At 33.1% G+C, this 24,807-nt stretch overlaps 1 protein-coding gene across 1 annotated transcript in view; it reads right to left on the bottom strand.

Moving 5' to 3' along the window:
* Positions 1–24,807, bottom strand: part of LOC140749703 (limbic system-associated membrane protein) — a 182,122-nt gene that overhangs the window by 31,952 nt on the left and 125,363 nt on the right. The gene's annotated exons all lie outside the window — the stretch shown is intronic.

The raw sequence follows: 24,807 nt of genomic DNA, 5'->3' as shown, positions 1-24,807 counted from the left end.
AACTAAAGCAATCAAAAGAAAAGAAATCTAAAGCAGTGCATATTATAAATATGCACTGCCTTACATTTCACGATTTAGGTGCGAATTTTATCTTGAGTAATACCATTTCCTGGCAAACGACAATAGATTCCACCTGCACGTTTGTTCGGAAGGCGTTTTAAGCCAAAAAGACTAGGAGAGGTTGCAAATCCCCGCAGAAGCAACGTGTCGATACGATCGATCGCGCCTTTGTTCCAATATTTTACCATCAACTAGTGTGGAGCGGTAGATTTTGCATATTTAGCTCGCCGATTCTCGCCTAACTAGGATAAACTGGTATGGATTATCCAGGTAACGTTTTAGCTTTAAAATTAATTGATATTTATATTCAATACATAAAGCGATTTTAAGCACTCTACCAATGATCTGCAATGAATATTTTTTAGTTATTGTGACTGCCCAGGGTGTCCCAACGGACACTGAATAACATTGTCGTAATGTACAAATACGCTATACAGATGAGTTCCATAATTGCCAAATAGTATTTTTCTAAAGAATAAAAATTACCGTTTCGTTGAATATGACCTTACATGCTTACATACATTGAAGCAAGTTTCATGTTTTCTGAAAATATTCATTAAGTTTTAGTGCGGTTTTTTTCGACAAATATTTATAGACATACAGGGCTTCGTGTACTCCAACCACGCAAAGTTTATTTTATGTTATTATGATAGCTACAGAAACTTTCAGGAAAATTAATTGGCGTACTTCAATAGAGCAAATATTTGTTCTTCATTACTGAATTATATTAAGGTTACTTAATAATGGATACTGGTGGTATATTAAAATGTGGATAAAATCTTTTGTATGGTAAAAAATATTTCGCATTATGATTTAAATGATAATGGAAATAATACATGAAAAAAATGTAAAAGTAAGTCATGCAGGTTTTTATATTATTTTTTTAGAAAAGTGCTACTCTGTCCTAGTTTATTAATTAATTGCCTACATTAGTAAATTAGTACTGTGCGGGTTCGGCGACCGTTCAGGCATTTGATAAAATTATTTTATTCTATGCCTATGTAAGTAACATGTCTATGTAGGTACTCATCTTTTACATTAATGACATTTTAACATAGTAAAACCCAATTTCAGGCACTGAGTGTAAAATGGTTGTTATTGTCAATTTTATACCGTAGTCACATAATTCGTAAACATGATTAACTGAAAAATGATTACTGTGTTCAGATTTGTAGAACTTAAAAATAAATAAAAATTAAGAAACAAAGAAAAAACAGACTGCCTCAAAATAAAGTCTGCCACTGCCGAATTTTAGACAAATATCTTAAATATAACATCTTACACAGACGACATCTTATCTTAAATATAAAAATCCACCAAGACGTTAAGCTGGGTAGATGCATACACTCGAAAAACATTACCTTCCGCAGTCGGATAAGAACTAATTAGTAGCCGCTACCAACAATCGCTGATTTGCCAATCAGCGTGTAACTTGCTGACACAGCGACATTGCCCAAGTGTGGCCCTTGTAATTAATCAGGTTAATGTTATGGATTAATTGTTATTATCTAATACAATAACTTGTGAACCTAATTATCTACTGAAATAGCATTAAGACGTGATTAGAATTAATGAACCCAAATACTGCACACCATAAATTTATACATGAGTATACTAATAATATTAATAAATCTTCAAGAGCCAGTTGAAGATTTATTAATATTTATTAGTAAAGAAGTTAAGTAACAGTAGTACTGACGATCTATTCTTTAAAATAACATAAATTATTTAGTTACTTAATTACACAAAGAAAGTAATTCTCAGAATGAGGATTCATAATTAAGAAATACAATCAGCAATAAGAGATAAAGACTCCTCCACATTATTATACTTAACTTGAAAAGTTTTAAGTTAAAGGAACGCTAGGAGAACTAGAGTGTGGACAGGCCTTTCAGTAAACAAAAAGGCCTTCGCCGATATAACTGTCTTGAATAATTTGAAGTGAAAACAACAAAATAAGCTTAAGGGAAAGAACCTGACAAGAGTTACAGCCAATTACAATTTAGGTCAAACATATATTCACACATTTAAGGGTAATATATCCAAATAACTTAATTCTATAATATTAATAGAAGTTTATTCTTATCAACTCATCATATTTTTGTGATTGCTAATTGATAATACTTTGGGCTATGAGTAGTAACACCGAGGGCGGTCGATTTTGTAGAAAATCTTGTAGAAAACTTTCCAGCGCTATAAAATTCCTACAGTTGGGTTGGCATCTTTAACAATTTGCAACAAAGAGCTACGCTATTCGTAGATACTTATAGAGTCTGCTCATACAAAAAACTACTTTCATTTACATTACAAGTACTAAAAATGTAACAATTAGGAATTCCCATGTTAATTTATTACAATTAATCCTTTTTGTCGGCCAAACACAACAAAAATAAAACAGATAAAATTGTAATGATTCACGCGTTTAAAAATACACACGTTATTTATTTTGTTTGATCCGGCATTACTGTTCAGGGCGAGTGTCGGGACGTATAAATTACCTACAAACCAGAAATGAGATACAATTTCCATCCACGTAGTGCGGCTGTTGATTCAGGACGTGATGATTCGTTTTCGTTCATTTGCTTCTTAAAACGAACAGTCTTTCTTTTTTGTGTCAGTACGCTGCGAGCGTAAGTAATTATTTTTCACGTTAAGACTACATTGTTTAATATCTTTACTGATTGTTCTGATAAATATTACATTCGATTTTACAGTTGGTACGTTCAATTCAATAAAAAACATATAATATATAGATTCTAATACAGATTTCTAATATTTATTTATTTATTTATTTTCTCTCATAAGGTACGTTCAAACATATATTAGTCCAGTATTTCAACAACAGATAATGAAGACTTGTGCAATTTTAAACATCAAATGGATAAATGGATGGATAAAGAGGTGCTAATCTAAATGGCTATATAAAATAACGTTTTTTAAATCGTGGCTGTTTCTTAAAATCAAGTTGCACAAATTCTATAAATTGCATAAAACTACTTCAAATAAGAACTTTTCCAAAACTTCTCTATTTATAGCGGAAAATCTGTAAGAACTTTGTTAAATTTAAATTCCCGAAACGACCGCTTCCGAATCGCGTTTTTTGTTTTCTGAATTTTCATCAAGAAACCATTAGGTAAGCGAAAGCAAAAACTGCTTTAGTTTTATGCAATCTTTGGTTAAAATGCAGAACCTTCGAGGGAGCATAACTTTAATTTATTCAGCTTACACTCAGCAGTAATCAAATATCACCTTCAGAAGACATTCCTCGTATTTTCCTTTTAGTTCCTTGTAATTCTAGCTCAAAGCTACAAAGCTCGGTAATGAAGTGCGCTTTCTAGCTAAACACTTAGACATTTGTTTAATTTAAAATAAACTGCTTGTTTAATTTAAACGCTTAACTGACGGTAGAGGCATAAATAGATTTGTCTGTTTACTGTAAGTTTAGAGCATCAAGTTCTGTATAAATCCACACCAATTTAAGTATAGGTTGCTTCAAAATTGATGACGCACATTACAAATTAGCTGTGATGCCGCTTTGGATACATCATCGTTATGTATTATTGTTAATGTAAGGTGCAACATTAATGTAAGGTGCTAAATTTGATTTAAAATGTCAGTAGGTACTAGATATTAATATGATTCTTTCAATAACAAAGACATTATGTTTTACGATAGGAGGACTGTTTTCATCATAACAAAAGTCGATAGGTAGCGTTAGTAACTTATAATTATAAACTGCAAGGTTCATTCAAGTAATGTATCAAATATTACGTAACTTCAATACTGTGTATAGACGTCTGGTTTTTAACCGACTTCCCTGAGAAGACAGTTTATTAAAGTTATATTTTTCTTGGTTTTCTAGAATTTTCTGTAATCTGTGCTACGAGTAGTTATTATTTCTATGAATTTATGTTGGAACAAATATGTTATACTTAGTATTAGTTAATTATTTTAATCACGTATACCATATGGGTGTCTCTGTATCAAAACATAAGAAATTTAAGCAAGATTATTATGTATTCGATTAAAGACACTCGCTAAATAAATTCGTACGGTAAACACAAAGTGGAAATTCGTTTTTAAAATAACGTTATTCTACGTTCTGTTATTAAAATGCAGAACTTCGTAGCGAACATCAGTCAACTTTATAACCCCCGCTAACGGTAATCAAACTTCACCTGACTCGGTCTTTTCTTTTCTACTTTATGCAATTTTAGAACTTAAATATTGTTGGACTAGAGAATATTACAATAAAATAGTCAAGGCAATAGTTTGCTAAATAATTTAAAATGTAGCTGGTATTTTAGTATCAAAGCGAATCCTGGCAATCTCCAATGGCTCGTACATACATAATTTATATTTTAGTATTCAATTTGAATCAATATTTAATTGGAACACTCTCTTTTTCTATTTCTGATAATATTATCCCATCCTTCAGAATACTTAACTTCCGATGCCGTTACTAGTTTTGTTGAATATTCTGCTCGAATAGATGCTTATCTTATTATTAATCTTTGTTTGCATGTAAATATTCGTCAACTTTTAATTATAATTTCACTTATAATGGTCTACGATATTCAAAATAAATGTATACTCATGTATTTATATGTACAGGTACCGTACACGTCAGACACAAAAGAAAATAATATCGTTCCATACAATTAAAGGGTATACGTATTTATATCTTCCCTAAGAAGACCGCGCAGAAAGGAGCCGTGCCTGTGAAAATCTTATACCTATAGAAAAATGTGATTTAGTTTGACAGGACACGTTAAACATCTGTAGATACTCGTATAAATAGAACCTATAGGGACTATCCTGAACTAGATATTCTTTTCACGACCAGAATGACAGAAATGTTTAACCATTCTATTTCTGATATGTAGACTAGGACAGCTTACACTGCTACAACAAAAACGATTGGGTACTCGCCACTCTGCCTTTGTGTTGCGTGTATCGTCGACACAATCGGCTTCACTCACGAGTTTGCTTCTGATGTCCGTCTGAAAATAGTCCGGATCATCCCGTCGTGGTATCAGGTTAAGAGTTTAGCTAGTCTCAACTCAACTCGAATGTATATTGAAAATTGGTCAAATGGAATTAGTTATAGAAAACAGAACTAAGATTTTGTTTTGAAAACAGCGATGTAAGGAATGTCTCATATATTTTTTATTATTATAAACATTAAACGTATCCGATACGGACAGTGGCAGCCAAGATAATATGTTTCTGTACACCGCAATATTTCGACCGCGCAGATGTCATCCTAATTTATATAATGTAACAGGATAGTATTGAGTCGACTTTATTACTTCTGTATACATGATGCATACTATAAAATACTGAATTAAACACAGAATTTAAGCGCATTCGCTGTCCATAAATTTGGTCATCACACCGTTCCAAAATAGAGCAACTGTTACATATTTTAGTAGCAAGATCTATGTTAATGTGACTTTGAAAATGTCAATTAAATATTCATTTGAAACAACGAAGCCGGGCTATTGTATACATTTTGCGATGCATTTGTTATTCGCAGAGAGAATAGCCTTTCGTCAGATATGAACGCTGGATTAGATGTCGTATTTAGCTAAAATGGTTCGTTTAGCAGTTTATGTTTGAAAATATGACTAATAAGTAAGATATGTAATTAGTGAGGTAAAATAAAATACTAAACATTTTTCGTACAAAAAGTCGTCCTTAAGTTAAAAAAATGGAAATTCCACTGTTGTGAACTGTTAATTTTATAACGAATGAATGAATACCTAAAGTCAAAATAATATGATTATGATTAATCTTTTAGTCAAATAGAATGATTGAACTTCTGATTTTAGGTGAGGGGATCCATTTTTCTTCATTGTTTCTTTTTAACGAAATCAACTTTCATTTTCTCCTATAAAGTCTTGGGCCAAAAAAGAATGATGGTAAAGAATGAAATGATTGATCCTGTTTAATAAACCATCTAACCACCTTTATAGAAGTTACATTTGAACACTGAAGAGACAAAATTTTAAGAGGTACCATGCATAACAATAACTTATCATTTCACACACTCATTTAATCACTTCTAACTGCCACGGCTTCCTTCATATAAAATTGAATTTCCATCGCCTTCATCCCTCTGAGAGTTTTAAATATAACACATATTTTATGCTAATGTTCTCCGAGGACGCCGCTATGGAATCGAACGGAAAGTAAAGAGTTACGACTTCACCGCAAAACGTACTTATTCCCAGCGGAATTCAATTACCGACCGAGGACAAAGAGGAAAAATTGTTCGGCCAGATCCAACGCAAATAGAATAAAATTGTGTCTAACTGTAGGGTCCAATATAGTTAGTTTCTGACTGCGTTGGGTTTTATTCCTAGGATTCTTGTTTTCCTATCCGTTTTCCCGGAGGGCACCTGCTGGGATTGTATAGTGATTCGGTTTTAAACAGGGGCAACGAGCTGAGAATAAACAAGGTAAGATAATAGATAGATAAGAGAAAAGTCGTGTAAGCTTTAGTTGGACACAGGCAAGGTATTTATGTAAGAAAATATTAGTTTTTATTTTATTCAGTTCGGGATTATCGTAATAAGTCTGACTTAAACATGATATTTTTATTAAGTTTACATCCACATTTTTTGGCGTTTGAATGCATAATGGAAGCAAGATATTATTTAACGTTTATATTTATAAAATATTTTAGAATATAGAGTAACTTTTATCTTTAATAGGTAGAAGTATCCCGTTTAGCTTGCAGTCCACGTGATGGTCAGTTCAGGTAACGACTACGATGGTTACCTCACATGTTTTTTTTTTTTTTTTTTTATAATATGGAGTAGCAGACGAGCATGCAGTCCACCTGATGGTAAGTGGCTACTGCCGCCCATGGACATCTGTAATCAACCCCAGATAGGATTACATATTCCTACCTGAGGTCGGCCACAGATGCGCCGCTACCCCTGAGGACTAAGATGGAACGCCTCATAAAAGTCTGTCTCCCTTACCACACCCTTCAAAACGGAACACAGCAGCGCCTAACACTGCTGTTATTAAGTAGAAATAGGTGTGGCGGTGGTGCCGCCGGAGTCGAACCACAAAGTGTTCTACCACCAGTGTAAGTAAAACGGCACCAACACCCTCCCATCGAAACTCAAATCTGTTAGAAATGGGTGTGACTGCGGCCCTCCCCGGCTTAACCATTCAATCTCTAATTTAAAACCTGTAGCGTGTAAAACTGTAGGCATTTCGCTGATAAATTTGTTATATAAATTATCAAGACATCTTCAATTACCGTACACTGGGATCAATTTGTACAACGCTTTTTTCATAAGGTGTCCAAACTTCGTTAATGGAAAATGTTCGGAACATAAAATGAATAATAACGTTAATCCATTATCAGTCTGGGTTTATATTAAGATTTTAGGTCGTTTATTGTCATTTGACAAATATTATACTGTTCGTTCGTCTGTACTTTTATAGATTGTCAAAAGTTTTCATCATAATTAATCGTAGATTTCTAATTACAAAATACTTAAACACACAAATTTAATTTAATTATCTTCTATGTTGTAGCAGCTTACAGGTCCTGGAATCCATCATTGTTCGATTTCGGTGGCACCGCCGCCATATCTATATTTGCTTTAAAAAGGGTTAAACTTTGTTATTTTAAAAAGAACTTAAGATATTTTTCAACAGAGTTCTTAGAGGCAACAACAACACATCCATGGCCACTTAGTATCATAGTTATTGGTCTAAGATCCGAAGCTAAATCGAACTGGACCGAGCTGATAATAGAATGAAACTCATTTTATAATGAAATTAGTACATTGGGTAATACATTAAAAATGGGTTTGCTAAAAAAATCCTGGACAGGATAATTTTAATTATTTTTTGAAAAACAGTCATATTTGTCAAAACGTAAAAACTCATGGTAAAGGGTACAGTATAGTAAAATTGTCTTAGATTATTACTACTACTGTACTATACAGGGTGAATTTTTAAAACGGGCCTTCATGGCCAAATCCGAAACTATAAGGGTTAGCGAAAAATGCTGAAAGGAGTTACGAGGCCGATTTTGATAAAAACTAAAACTGCATCATTAGTTTTTTAAAATATCTTTTTCCCTAGCCGGGAATCGAATGAGTTCATTTTTCAAAAAATTACACCCTCTATATTATTCCACCATCTGATAGTGTCGCTTATAAGGATCAAATTCTGGGAAGTAATGTTATGTGACAAATTAAAGGAAAAGGAAATTTTTGAAGAAAATACATATTTTTCCATACATTGCCATACTAATCCTTAAGGATTATACATAACAAATGATTTATGTGTAATTCTTTAGAAACATACGTAAGTCATACCATTGAAGAATGTGTTGGTTAATCAACTAATTATTCGATGTTATAACCGTGACATACGGCTTAGTATGAGAAAGTAATAGTTTGGCAAGTAAATTACCGCCGTTTTTAGAATTTATTTTTTAATAAAAATAGATAAGTGATTAAATAGTAAATTGTTATTGTTTGTTGTTTATAACTACGTTTCAACAGTAAATATAATTTTCTATATCTCTTTGTTTAGGTATCACTCGGATTTGGCTCGAAAAAGATATTCTCGCAAATTGTCAATTTTACATATGTATTAAACGAAACTCCGCCCATAGCAAGTTAAATCTATTATAATGGTCCTAAAAGTAACCTTAACTAAGTCGGACATAAAAATATAAATTCTTGAAGAACAAAACGTCCATTTCGAATGATTTGAAACATTGAGCCAAAAAATTGTTAATACGCGAAATGTTTAAATTGATGAATGGCGGGAACTTAACTGCCAAATTAATATAAAAAAATATGTATTTTCTTAAAATTGAGGCTTTTCCTTTAGTTTGTCATTTATCATTACTTCCCAGATTTTGATCCTTATAAGCAACACTATCAGATAGTGGAATAATATAGAGGGTGTATTTTTTTTTCAAAATGAACTCGTTCGATTCCCGGCTAGGGAAAAAAGTTATTTTAAAAAAGTAATGATGCAGTTTTAGTTTTTATCAAAATCGGCCTCGTAACTCCTTTCAGCATTTTTCGCTAATCCTTATAGTTTCGGATTTGGCCCTGAAGGCCCGTTTTAAAAATTCACCCTGTATATTACCCTTATACTAATCAGTGCAGTTAAAATCTAGAATCTATAGGGATACTACAGTTAAACTACAGATATTATTGAAGTAATACTTCTTTTGGAGTATTTACGAAAAATTAATACGAGTGGTTTTTAAACACCGACATCTTAAATGTAGTAATTAAACACCATAAATTTAGTAATTAACTAATTTAATAATAAATTGGCTAGTAATCATCAAAAAAGTATTTTATACGATACGATAGAATAAGTTCCAATGTTTTAGTAAAAATGTTATGATTGTGTTGAAAACAAAAAAAACCCTTTTCTTGCGCGTTTACACATTAACACACACATTTTTTTTACTAAATGCGCCAATGAACTTTAACTTTAACTTTTACAATTTTAACTTTAAAATTGCGCGCATTTTTAAACGTATAGTATTCAATTTGTATTACCAAACAAAACATCCTATTTTCTTGTTGTGAACTAATTGGTTTAAACTAAAACTTTACCTGTCTGTTAAACTTTTTAAACCAACTTCGTGTTCGTAGAAGTTGTTCGAGTATCAAACAGGTATTACAAAGTAGCATGTGTATAAACATTTTTGTTTTCTTTCGAGAAGTTATGGCTTCTTTGCCGTCTTTATGAAGTTCATTCTAAGTAGCATTAACATCGGTGTAATCGTTATATTGTTGATTTTATTTTAATGTAGGAATACGATTTTAATATAGAGACAGTGCTTTTAACACGATTGTGGAGGATAAAATTTTTCGAACGTATTTATCTATACCTATCTATGTCATTTTTGGGATAAATAGTTAAAAATATTTTGAATATTATCGAGGTATCGTCTAGTATTCATATCTGCGTGTATCCTTAGCATACCTGAGAATCCTATTATCTATAATACTTTTCGCAATACGAATATATAAAGCGTAACTTATAGAAAAGTCATAATAATACACTTTTTCAATAAAACAATAATACGAAAGATCTATTAATAAGTTTTCCTTTATCTACTCCACGATTACTCGATAAAGCCCGTATTGTGCCACAAAAGTCGGCTACAGGTGAAATAATAAATTTATCTGTTCGAATCCGCTGTCCTGCCCTTTTAAATTTGCGGTTCGGATAGCAATCGGACGTATATATAAAGCCCCGATTTAGAGTAATACTGAAGAAGATAAATCCTTTATATTATTATAGATTTAATATGTGATATATTGTAAGGTTAGTATTAATTTTAAAATATAATACTCGATTGGATTTGATCATGGAACTTGTAGAATTGTCTCTTTATTTTTTCATTGCTTTGTTTGAATGTTTTATATGTCTTTTGGATATTTGTCTTTGCAAAACAAACCGATAGGTCAGATTTAGCTATGAACGCCGACTTTAAAATAAACTAAAATAAAAGAAGAAAATCTCCATTTTGTTCAAGATACGAGAAAAAAGTTCTACATTGGAAACCGCTGATTTCGTATGTATGTAGGTACTCGTACTTATGTTCTTTGGCAGTTCTGTAGCCCAAACAGCTTGTCGGATTTTAACACATGAGGTATACATATATTGTTGGATTTCTCTAGATTAGCAGTAACATAGGCTATTTTAAGCAGTCGGGAACTTGTTTTCGTAATAATTGTAGGTTACTGTGTCTCTTTAGTTTTCATTAATGAAAAAATAAAATAAATTCCTATCTGCAAAAATAATGACACAATCATTATTTTGAACGTGACATCACAAGTAAACATGAAGACAGCTTCAAAGGAAACCGAGTCCCCATCAACATGTTTACCAGCTTATGACAGTAGAGCTGTCACCAAATAGAGCGTTTCGATTTCGTGATCAAACAAGCAAAATGAATTGGGTCAAGATATAAATAGATATGATGACGTAATACTTTCGTGGAATGATAAAAAGTTCTGTCAAGGAAATGCTGTCAAGAATAGGAGTAATAATAAATTGAAGTCAAGGGTTTAACATATAAATCTACATTAATTAACTATTGAATTATTGGTAATACTATAAATTATTATCTTAGACTTATGGTAAGTTGTCTTTGAAAATATTGAAAGCGGTAAAACCCTTAGTGATTCGACTCTGGAGGCACCACCGCCACACCTATTTCTGCCTACCAATAGCAATAAAGCTGCTGTATTCTGGTTTAAAGGGTGTGGTAAGGAAGACATACTTTTCTGAGGCGTTCCAGCTTAGTCCTCAGTGGTACCGGCGCATGTGTGGCCGACCTCAGATAGGAATATCAAATCCTACCTGGGGTTGCTTACAGATGTCCATGGGCGACAAGAACCAATTACTATCAGGTAGATAGCATGCTCGTCTGCTAGTCCTGTATTATAAAGAAACACTTAGGGCGCTCCTTGACCAGTAACGTTTGTTGGTAATGTAACCTGATAACCGAAGTGCTCAAGCTATTGTAGCGTTGCAATGTCTTGCAATACCTTGTAGTAATGAGAGAAAATTTGTGTTTTTTTTTATATTTGAGCTTTTCACAAGCGAATGCTCAGTGAGGCACAATTATAATGTAATGCTCTAAATCGAACCATAAATTACATTACAGATGGTGAGGGAGCGCCACTAGATAATATGTACAAAAAATAGTTAAAATTCTTCTAGTTATGTATTTTAAATATGAAATAATGCATCATGCTTATGTAATGGTAAAACTATGAAATAATGTAAAAATAATGCAACATTCAGTAGAATAAAAATAATTACCATCTTGCATTTGAATTGTTATAATTCAACATTTGTCAAAAATGCCTAAATTTTATTTTAAACGCTAATTAGCGAGTACATGGCTCATGCCATGTAAAGGTCACTTATAAATAAATAAGTATCCCTTAGTAGGGCAGGCCAGCGATGTAAGCGTTAATGTTTTGTAGGTGTAGCTTCTCAAATTAATGAGTTGTCTACACGGAAATTGTCACGTCATCATCTATATAAAACAAGTTTTGCATGTCTGTTTATTATTAAAAAATATTGACATTTTTAAGGTAAAATAATGTCTGGTAATTCAATGTTAGCCGATGTTAAGGTAAAATTCCTTGAAGTAAAAAAAGCGTGGTACCTAGTTGCAATAAGCTTTTTTTTTTAACTTGATTAAATTTTAAACCATTTCATGTACTAACAATGTTAAATTATGCTTCAAACTTGAAGCTGATTTTTATAAAGCTCATAAATATAAACTAAATGAAAATACAACTTTTGCTGAAAAACAACATTCAAGCGGTCTTTTTTCCTTAGCTAATTAATTTCTTTAAGTTTAAGTAAGACTCAACCCGCAACTGCTTAACGTACTTAGTCTTATCTAGCGTTATTAGCAAAATGCTAAAACTCATACACTAGTATTAGCACGCACTACACGCATCTACATTAATTGTAACGTAAGATTTAACCCGCAACTGCTCATTGTACTAAGTGTTATCTGCCGTTCGCAAAACGCTACGCTCATACTAGTATTAGCACGCACTACACGCATCTACAATTATTACCCAACGTAAGATTTAACCCGCAACTGCTCATTGTACTTAGTGTTATCTACCGTTCGCAAAACGCTCATACTAGTATTAGCACGCACTACACGCATCTACAATAATTACCTAACGTAAGATTTAACCCGCAACTGCTCATTGTACTTAGCGTTATCTGCCGTTCGCAAAATGCTACGCTCATACAGTATTAGCACGCACCGCACGCATCTGACGGTCGACGCAAATTTCCGCCTGTCGTAATGGCCCGCGCCTTAATTCACGGGGTTGCGACAAAACCGTCGCATCGCACCACAATGAATATTACGACTGCAGGCCTAAAAGACATTTTGACACGAACGCCTATCACGCATCCCACATTAAATCATGTGGCGGGAAACTATTTAGTTTCGCGAACTGCCTAGATATGTATGTTATTAAATTAAAGTGTAATGGCCTTTGCCCTTGTAAAAATATTACTAATATACATAAGTAAGCTTTTTATTACACGACTCCGGGAGGCTTTGTTTTTCGAGTGTATGGATGTTTGTCTGTTTGTGGGAATAACTTATGTTATTTATATTTAATTTCAATATTTTTTGTATTTAACATATTTTTAGGAATTTAATCCACTTTTACTGTCGTACTATTTTGTACCATTTACATCAATTAAGTTCTTAAAATATTTATTGTAATTGGTTTTTCTATTCGTTGCCCGTCTGAAAAATAAACAGTTTTACAGGAAAATAAGTCTATAGGTTAATAAGTTTCCGGTGAAATTCCCAATTTCAAAATTAACAATCCATCCATCAGCCTTTGAATGTTCGCCCCGAGATCTTCGCCTAATTAGCGTCATTCCCACCATTTCTATGCCCTCTCAATTTAAAATATACATTGGTGGCAAATATCTTTATGAATGTAAAATGCAAATTCTGTTCTGTTCGTATCTACGTGTCCTCAAAATACATAAAAGGAAACTTGTATTTTATATAAGTTTCATTTTTTACATTTGGATCCCAATTGCCCAAGGCGGGAACGAAAAATATTTTTAAGCTATTGCATAGCTTTTATCGCGGGCTTTGAGCGCGGCGACCGAATCGAGAAATTTCGTAACGAAAATAAGTAACACCTTTCAACAACTCGGTTGCCTGGAGACTTGATATCCAACTATCAAGTCTCCAGGCAACCGAGTTGTTGACTGTCAATAGAAAAATGTGGATATAATTGAATAAAGTATTATTTTACATTCCTTATTATTTTATTTGATATTGGCGACGAGATGTCGAATGAACTAAAAAACAATAAGGAAATACGAGCCACATTACGTGGGTTAATGAAACGAACCGAAAATTACATTTCGGAAATAGAAAAAATTGACATTGAAGAAATAAATATACTACTGAATTCTTTACAAGAAAATTTGAACAAATTCTACGCGATTCAAGAAAAAATTGAATGGCTTACAGAAGAAGAAAATTTAGAAGAGGAAATAAAATACAGGTACGAATTTGAAGAAATATATACAAAGCTAAAATTTAAATTTTTGAATGTACAAAAAGAAAATAATCGGCTAATACCTGAATGTTCTTTTATATCAGCAAGAGCGGAAGTTTATTTGATAAACTGTTAACTGTCAAGGCACGCTTGAGACGTAGACCTAATACAAAAGAGTTATCACCTTATCAGTTAATGTTCGGCAGAGAGGTAAGAACCTATATGCATGCCTTATTTAAGAAATCGGCCCCACTATCCAGATTACATTACAATGCACCGCCAACGCAGGAGTTCGGACAAGGTGATAAGGTACAAGTCCGCAGTTACACCAACCCAAGAGTTAAATGGGAGTTCGGAGTCGTCATCCGAAGATTAGGTAGACTCCATTATGAAGTCAGAACTGAAAATGGCATACTGGTGCGCCGTCACCTTGACCAAATGCTGCCGGCGCCCCTGGTGGTGTAAGTGAAAATAGCGGTGGAGGACTGTGGGATATCAAGTCTCCAGGTAACCGAGTTGTTGACTGTCAATAGAAAAATATGGATATAATTGAATAAAGTATTATTTTACATTCCTTATTATTTTATTTGATAACCTTAATTCGTCAACTTGAACACAGATGGCAGTAATACACATTTTTTTATAATCCGTGCGGAAATCTTAAAATTGCGTGAAGTATATTTTATATTACCATTATAAAATTCAAAATTATATTACCATATTATCCAAATAATATGTTTTATCAACATAAGCTATGTTGAATTCTGGATTGATAAAATAACGTAAAAGAGTGTTTGTTATTTTTAAACGTACAATTACAACTGACAGACTTGACAGCACAAAATCAAAACGCCATTATGATTTATGGTACAAATAATTTGTGTACAAAGTGTTTTAAATACGAATAAACAAAGTGCATTTATTAATGAAAAATGCGATGTACCTGTAACATTCGGCCAAATGTCACAGGCACATCGCATTGATCCGTTTATATTGCTGGTTGTTAATACTTTACGTCACTTATTAAATACTTTTCTATTTTATATTTTAGAATGTTCAGTCTTGCTTGGAGTTATGAAATGTCAGCTGATATTTGCAATGTCTTATATAATGGAGATATGATAAAATAGTGGATAAAGATGTATTAATGTAAATGTTGATGATTATGGAAGAATATATTGTATTTCTGGAATTCCTTCTGAGCGTTTTCATAGCATAAAAAATGCTATGCAATAGCTTTACCGCGGCAGTCTCCGAGTGCCACACGTATTTTTTTATTTAAGTAATTAACACCAGCAGTGATAGCCTAATTATTGAAACTGGACCATTAAGTTAGAAGGGCCAAGATTCGACTCTCATGCTCACTGTACTGATTTTTCAAAATATTTGCTAAAGAGAAATTATTTATAACTACCTTTAACGGTTAATAATAATTACATATTTCATACATTGAAAATGAAAATTTGAGAGTGATCATTTCAACTGTCATAGGTAATAACGATTAGTTCGAAAAATACCAGTTTGAGGTATGGGGACGCCTTTTTATATACATTTTTTTTATTTTTAGTATTTGCTGTTGCGGCCACCATTATACATTCTCTGTTAAAATTTCAAGAGCCTTTCTATTATGGTTCCAGAAATAGAACCCTGTGACAGACAGACAGACAGCGGAGTCTTAGTAATAGGGTTCCGTTTTTACCCTTTGGATACGGAATCCTAAAAAAATCGCGAGAAAATCTACTAGGCTGAGTCTCAGTAGAGTGACACCAATTCAAATCGAATTAAAATCGACGATTCGGGGGAAGTTACTTACTAATAAATTAAACTTAATATACCAGAACTTATAGTTAATATAATAATCTCGTTTCTAGTATAATGAATAAACCTCCTCCTAGAAATCATGATGCGAATATTTATCAGAAGACTTTAGATTCTCCCGTAAATAACATCAGTTTTCAGTTTTATACAGATTTGTATTACTTCCAGTCGAAGAATTGCTTCGGCTGAGAAATTCAAAATTAGATGAAGATTCTACACTTTACAGGTTAATAATGAATCTTTATCCTCTTAGGACTAAATGAAAATTGATAATAGAGCGTGTTTAAGTATTCTTATTCACTTTGTGTAAATTGATTGAACGCGCTTTTGATTTATGTCGTAGTAATTACTTAAGTATTCGTAAATGTAAGACAGTTTATATAGTGACCGACACAACCTAGTATTTTGACAGAAATAGAACACGAAATGTAAAGCCACAGGGTTTTACTTTTTTACCGAAAGTTTTTGTGAATAATAAAAGTAATACACAATTCCCCGAAATATAGAGAAAAGGGAACGTGTGTTATTTAAAAGTTCAATATCTTTTTAATGTTTTGACAACTTTTTAAAAATAAATTTTCTGCTTAGGCATATACTATTTTTGTTCGAAATGAACACTTATTAATCGCCACAATCAGATTTTATTCAAGAGTTCTAGGAAAATATTGAACGTACTCGTTGATTGGTCAAATTGATTTGTAATTCAATCCGTTTGTTTAAACCATAGATATAGGATGTTAGCGAAAAAATTCTAAGTCTATGATTTAAACAAATATTTAATTTCTAACACGCATGTAACTTTTGAAAACTCAAATGTGCTCCTGGGATTTGATCATGGGTCCCCTCGAATGAAAGGCCGCCTTAGCGACCACTGGTTTAACTCAGCTTCAAGGCTACAAGGACTTAACACAATATTTTGGCAGAATACCTGCATCGACAAAGAATATCCATGACCAGCAAATAGGTACTTGCCAAGCGCGAGAAGATTAATACAGCACAGTTACACAACACTCAGAGGTCACGGTGGTATGTAGGCTAGATAACACCCCATTCCAGAGCAGTTTTATTATCTGGCGAGACACACCGTCGCCGACCTGACCTATGCCATTTGGCTTCGATTCAGATGAAACCAATTTTGCCAACGAAACTAACAAGTGGCTTGTGGCTACAAGGACTTAACACAATATTTTGGCAGAATACCTGCATCGACAAAGAATATCCATGACCAGCAAGTAGGTACTTGCCAAGCGCGAGAATATTAATACAGCACAGTTACACAACACTCGGAGGTCACGGTGGTATGTAGGCTAGATAACACCCCATTCCAGAGCATTTTATTATCTGGCGAGACACACCGTCGCCGACCTGACCTATGCCATTTGGCTTCGATTCAGATGAAACCAATTTTGCCAACGAAACTAACAAGTGGCTTGTGGCTACAAGGACTTAACACAATATTTTGGCAGAATACCTGCATCGACAAAGAATATCCATGACCAGCAAGTAGGTACTTGCCAAGCGCGAGAATATTAATACAGCACAGTTACACAACACTCGGAGGTCACGGTGGTATGTAGGCTAGATAACACCCCATTCCAGAGCATTTTATTATCTGGCGAGACACACCGTCGCCGACCTGACCTATGCCATTTGGCTTCGATTCAGATGAAACCAATTTTGCCAACGAAACTAACAATGTATTCTTGAGTACATTATATTAAAATATAGCTATGTTTGCGCATTTGTGTAGTTTGTATAGGCGTATTTATATTAAGTAGTGAAGGTTTGTCAGGTATTCATTCTTCTGGAAACAAAAATAATGTTTTAAGGAATAATAAGATACGTACGTACTGTAGGATGAAATACGTAGGAATTAACATTATGTCAATCGAAGATTAATGGCTAAAAAGTAAGTGATTCTAAAATAAAGGATTTAAAAATTATCTCATATATCATACGAATATCAAACATTTCGAGGTGATTAAATATTTGTGGAAGAGCATCGAAATGCATCGAAAATATTTTCATGTAAATAGTAATAAACTTTTATAAGTCATGCTTTTTCGAAAAATAATTACAGTTTTATTTCTCTTCATCAATGTACAAAATAGCAAAATTCTCTTAAATATAAGACTACTTTTATATTAAAACATTTTGCAGTTATAAATGTTAAATGTAGGTACATAACTCAGTATTGGAAATAAAATAACCATATTTTCAACTTACGTCTTATAACTTTATAAAGCATGCAAAGGGTTTAGTTATTTACGTGGGGTTTGGCAGAAGGTCGCCTGCTGTCAAGTGACCACAGATGTTCTCATCCCTTTGTTTTATGTCAGATTTGCTGCCGTTGTCAGTAAGATTATTTCGTCCTTGAGGGACGGATTTTCATACGATTGTTTGGCGCTTACGTTCAAGTACCGTATTAGGGATCTGTCTTATTTGGTTTTATGTAGGTAAATAATATAATACATTAATTTAAAAAGAAAAACTTATTTGATCAGAGCTTCACGAATATGAGGCGTTTCAGCTACTATGATAATCTTTAACAACGTGTTGTGTGTGAATTCATATCAAGACAAAGTACCTAAAATTTACTATCACATCCTATTACTCTTGCTATTAATAACACATTTTATTGGACGAAGAAATTTATTATTGCCTAGTTATTTGTGGTTTAGACAGACCCTCGAGAGTATTGTGACTAATATTTATCTACATACAATATGTAGCCGCCCACAATTGATTTGAAAAATACAAAATTAAGTAAGAATTGACCTTTAAACTCACAGAATGTTATATTGAAACTCACCCACACATTGCTATGTTACATTCCCCGAGAATTTTCAATTCCATTTTTATCCATTTTTAACAAATTAACCATAACTTTGTACTAAACAAATAACGAGAAACAAACACCAGTACTGATTCAGAGCAGTAAATCAACTGTGCGGGATATATTGGAAAAATATCGCGAGCGACAAATAACCACACGTTCTTCCTGGTAATAAGGGGCGGATATTGTTGTATTATGCTTAGAGACTTCCTTTATTGGATTCGCACCACGATATTTATTGGATACAAAAGTGCATTGTTACTTATCTTGAAGTGAATTATCTCGCCGTATTTGATAAGAAGTTACAATTTTTCAATTAGTCAGAGATTAATGGCTATTCCGCCAATAAATATACCTACTTTCTTCGTAAGCTTAATTAAAGATGTTAATTGATAATAAGACCAAGTTTAAATGTTTGTTAGATCATTCAGACAATACACTGATGATTAAATTAATCGAAGAATCAAACGACCATGAAGTCCACCTGATGCTAACTAATCACTGCAGCTCATGGAAACCTGTAACCAACTCCATTGATATTTCTGTTTATAATGTAGAAGTGTGAGTAGTGTAAGTTTTAGATGTGGACAACTAGCATTTCCATTAATTCATTAACATTATGCGGTTTAAAAACAGCTTTCTTTGTTTCTATTAGCACATACGTACCTTGAACGTGGTACACTATTCGGGTAAAGTCTAGAAATAAGATAATATTTATCTGACAACTACTAATTAGATGCCAGGCATGCTGGTGTAACCGGACAATTAAAATGAGCTATAAGAATTCAATAAATTACAGATTTAACACAGATCAGGAAATTATTACTTAGGTACTTTTATAAGTGATAATGCTATTTTTATAAAGTTTTGGTTTAAAGTTAGGGATCCAAGGACGGGAGTGATCATTTGCCGACTATTTCGTTTGTTATTTCAATCATATATTAAATTGATTTAACTTTTGCCAATTATATTTTCAAGTTACATTATTTCCTTGTGCCCTTCATCATCTTTAAGAAAACCTCATCTTCACATTGATATTGTTTGTCTTCCTCATTCATTCCCGGGCGATCTCTAGACCGCTTCATTTTCATAGAGTAATTGACTCCTGAAACAGCGCTCAGTAACTTTTCCAATAGACTTATTAGGAAAGGATTTGTCTTCGTGCGACTTTATAACTGTATTATCGTGTTATTAGAATATAACAAGAAAACTGATCGAAATATTATTATTTTCCCTTCCTGATTCCTGATGGTATATATAAGTCATCCAACCCAGTGATGTTCCACTGCTGGCACGGCTCTCCTCTCAGCGTGAGAAGGATTAGGCCATACCGCGTTGGCCAAGTGCGAATAGGCAGACTTCACATACCATTGAAAACGTCTTTTTTGAGATTTCACCGGTATGCAGGTTTCCTTATGATGTTTTTGTTCATCGTTAAGGCAAGTAATCAAGAAAAAACAGAGGTGCGTGCCTAGGTTTTGAACTTCGAACCCGTCGATCAAGAAAGAGGCCGTGTTTCTTAACCACTAGGCTAAGAAACATGGTTACCTCTAATTCACAGTGATGATTCATGTGTCACCGAGACAGCGATAAATCATTATACAATTAAGTAGTAAGTAGTAGAGCGAGCAAAGTGAGGGACGGCAAAATTGAGGGCGATTGAACGAAGTAAAAGTTAAAAGGTTAATTTGTTTGTCGTTAATGAAAATTGTTACGAATGTAGTATTTGAAATAGATGATCCTTTTTGCTTTTATTCGAATGATTGCCATACAATATGTATTTGATAATCTAGTCCTGTAAGGAGGCAAGAGTAAGAGGGCGGCAAATTTAACTTTCACTACGGGCGTCACAACCCTATCCTACGGCACCGTTCATGAATTGTGAGATATAATTGTAAAGTAGTTGATGCTACATAGGTAAATTAGGCGCTGAATAATCTAAGAAATAAGATTTTAGTGTGATTCACAGTTAATGTGAAGCAGTCATAGTAATGAGATGTAATATTCTTAAATATTAATGTAGTTTTAATGATATGTAAATCATCTATCCGCCTAAGGCAAGTTGAGTTTTAATTTTTAATATCAATTGTTGAACTATCATATTCAAATTCAAGTCTCGTCAGCTAATCGAGTGGGCTTAAGGATGAAGACCGTGCATATTTAATGGAATAATTTGCATAATCTTTGTCATTCCAGATTGGTTTAGAGGGTCAAAATTTGTTATGTCTGAAGCGGTCGTATAATTTAGTATGACAGTTGCCAACCGAGCTGGAAGTATGTTCACTCGCTTCTTAGCAATCCAGTGGCGAAAATAAAGTTATCGTTCGGAAGCATTCGTTGAATATATTGACAATCTTCGTGCGTTTCAAAAATTTTCTTTAGCAGAGTTACCTAAAAATCTGTAAATTTATTGATAGTGCCTGGTTAGGCAGCAGGAAAGCTTGATGATTTAAGGGTTCTACCAGTATGGAGTACGGGAGAAAGTTTATATGTTCATCATGGATGTATGGATGTATGGGCGTATGAGATAGCTCTGGTGCGCCGACGAGATGCATTTTCAGGAAAAGATATTTAACTAAACACATTCAATTTAATAAATTTATGTATGTACAGTAGCATATAATACCATAACTGTCGTATCATACATTACAAACACTGCAATATATGACGCACAATGAACATGGATTCATCAACCAGCAATACAACATCGTGACGTACCTATGCTTCAGAGTTCTCTCGCTTTCAGACGTATTTCCTATTAACTGTATTGAATTCAATTCAATTACTTCAGATATTCCATTAATTTAATTTCTTAATTCAGATCGATACATTCTATCAAAGGTTCTGTCTTTATTACATTACGTTCTTAATTACATTGTACACATTTAATAACGAAAAAAATACGTGTGGCACTCGGAGACTGCCGCGGTAAAGCTATTGCATAGCATTTTTTATGCTATGAAAACGCTCAGAAGGAATTCCAGAAATACAATATATTCTTCCATAATCATCAACATTTACATTAATACATCTTTATCCACTATTTTATCATATCTCCATTATATAAGACATTGCAAATATCAGCTGACATTTCATAACTCCAAGCAAGACTGAACATTCTAAAATATAAAATAGAAAAGTATTTAATAAGTGACGTAAAGTATTAACAACCAGCAATATAAACGGATCAATGCGATGTGCCTGTGACATTTGGCCGAATGTTACAGGTACATCGCATTTTTCATTAATAAATGCACTTTGTTTATTCGTATTTAAAACACTTTGTACACAAATTATTTGTACCATAAATCATAATGGCGTTTTGATTTTGTGCTGTCAAGTCTGTCAGTTGTAATTGTACGTTTAAAAATAACAAACACTCTTTTACGTTATTTTATCAATCCAGAATTCAACATAGCTTATGTTGATAAAACATATTATTTGGATAATATGGTAATATAATTTTGAATTTTATAATGGTAATATAAAATATACTTCACGCAATTTTAAGATTTCCGCACGGATTATAAAAAAATGTGTATTACTGCCATCTGTGTTCAAGTTGACGAATTAAGGTTATCAAATAAAATAATAAGGAATGTAAAATAATACTTTATTCAATTATATCCATATTTTTCTATTGACAGTCAACAACTCGGTTACCTGGAGACTTGATATCCCACAGTCCTCCACCGCTATTTTCACTTACACCACCAGGGGCGCCGGCAGCATTTGGTCAAGGTGACGGCGCACCAGTATGCCATTTTCAGTTCTGACTTCATAATGGAGTCTACCTAATCTTCGGATGACGACTCCGAACTCCCATTTAACTCTTGGGTTGGTGTAACTGCGGACTTGTACCTTATCACCTTGTCCGAACTCCTGCGTTGGCGGTGCATTGTAATGTAATCTGGATAGTGGGGCCGATTTCTTAAATAAGGCATGCATATAGGTTCTTACCTCTCTGCCGAACATTAACTGATAAGGTGATAACTCTTTTGTATTAGGTCTACGTCTCAAGCGTGCCTTGACAGTTAACAGTTTATCAAATAAACTTCCGCTCTTGCTGATATAAAAGAACATTCAGGTATTAGCCGATTATTTTCTTTTTGTACATTCAAAAATTTAAATTTTAGCTTTGTATATATTTCTTCAAATTCGTACCTGTATTTTATTTCCTCTTCTAAATTTTCTTCTTCTGTAAGCCATTCAATTTTTTCTTGAATCGCGTAAAATTTGTTCAAATTTTCTTGTAAAGAATTCAGTAGTATATTTATTTCTTCAATGTCAATTTTTTCTATTTCCGAAATGTAATTTTCGGTTCGTTTCATTAACCCACGTAATGTGGCTCGTATTTCCTTATTGTTTTTTAGTTCATTCGACATCTCGTCGCCAATATCAAATAAAATAATAAGGAATGTAAAATAATACTTTATTCAATTATATCCACATTTTTCTATTGACAGTCAACAACTCGGTTGCCTGGAGACTTGATAGTTGGATATCAAGTCTCCAGGCAACCGAGTTGTTGAAAGGTGTTACTTATTTTCGTTACGAAATTTCTCGATTCGGTCGCCGCGCTCAAAGCCCGCGATAAAAGCTATGCAATAGCTTAACAATGACAAGTACTTGGAAGTTTAGAAGATTAGGACCCGTGAAATGTTAGGAAACAATTTACAGCGTCTCTAAAATATCGTATTAAGGGACATAAATCCATATATGGCCGCAGTACCGCCGCCCAATGGACGTCAGCGCAATGAACGTCGGACGTAAATTATCGGCCAGAATTATACCGCTTGGAGTGACTGTCAAATACGTAATAGAGGATTTCTAGACAAAAATAAGCGCAGAGGACGATACGTGCGACTTCAAAAAAATGAAGTTCTAATTATTAATGTAAGTTCGTCTATTTCTCACTAATGTGTTAAAGATAAACTGTATTATTTTAAGGTAAATGCCGATGTGTTACTATTATTGAAATTCTGATATTAAATGAAATTAATGTAATTTGTAACTTAAATATGTCCGATCTCTTTATAAAGAACATTAAGAAATGTTCTTAATACATTTGTGTATAATTAACATTATACTACTTACGTGTAAAAATGCAATAAAATTTATTTCAAAAGGTTTCCTTCAAAAGCGAATTGAACGTTTTTTTGAACGTCGAACGTAAAGTATCGTCCAGAATTATACCGCTTAGAATGACTGTCATAGTAATAGAAAATTTCTGGACGAAAATGAGAATTATTCGTGCTGACAGGTGCTGACCTTAAAAATAAGGAAGTTCTAATTATTGATGTAAGTTCATCAATTTCTTACAAATGTTTAAAATATAGTGTGAACAGTATTCTATTAAGATAAATGCCGATGTGGCAGTATTCTTGAAATTCTAAAAAATATATTAAAGGAGATGTTTCAAAATGTATGGGCTCCCGGCCACCTTTTGTACACTATACTAAAAACTAAGAAAACATGCAAAGAACAATTCGTAGTGGTTCATTTTCTTCAAATCATGTTCGTTTCATTGTTAAAAAACAATAATTATCACTTAAACTTGCAACACAACAGTGGAAAAACATCATGGCGGTAGTGATTACCGTAATAATGTCATCTGTCATTCTATTTTAACTTACTATATACATTATATACTTTTTAATATATTTTTTACGCGATTGGGCGTACATATGTATATAAATATTGTATTGTATGTACTGAGAAACAATACCTATATTTGATAAACATTATTTATATTTACTTTCATAAATCTTGACTTAAAACAAACATACCAAAATAAGTACTTCTTATATTAATTTATTTTAGTTAAAACATTTAAGTGTGTAAATAAAACAACTTTAACTACACATTTAGATAATATTTTATTTATTCTTCATCTAGATACATTATTTATTCATTTTCAATGTCTTCCCTTATCAATATTTTCATCCAATCATGTAGCAGGTTCTGTAATATCCTGTGACGAGCTCAGCCCAAACATCAAAC

This window comes from Epargyreus clarus, unplaced genomic scaffold (genome assembly GCF_041222505.1).
Source record: "Epargyreus clarus isolate Ecla_fem2 unplaced genomic scaffold, WU_Ecla_fem_2.2 ptg000018l, whole genome shotgun sequence".
NCBI lineage: Eukaryota > Metazoa > Arthropoda > Insecta > Lepidoptera > Hesperiidae > Epargyreus > Epargyreus clarus.
This window is presented reverse-complemented; position numbering and strand designations above follow the sequence as displayed.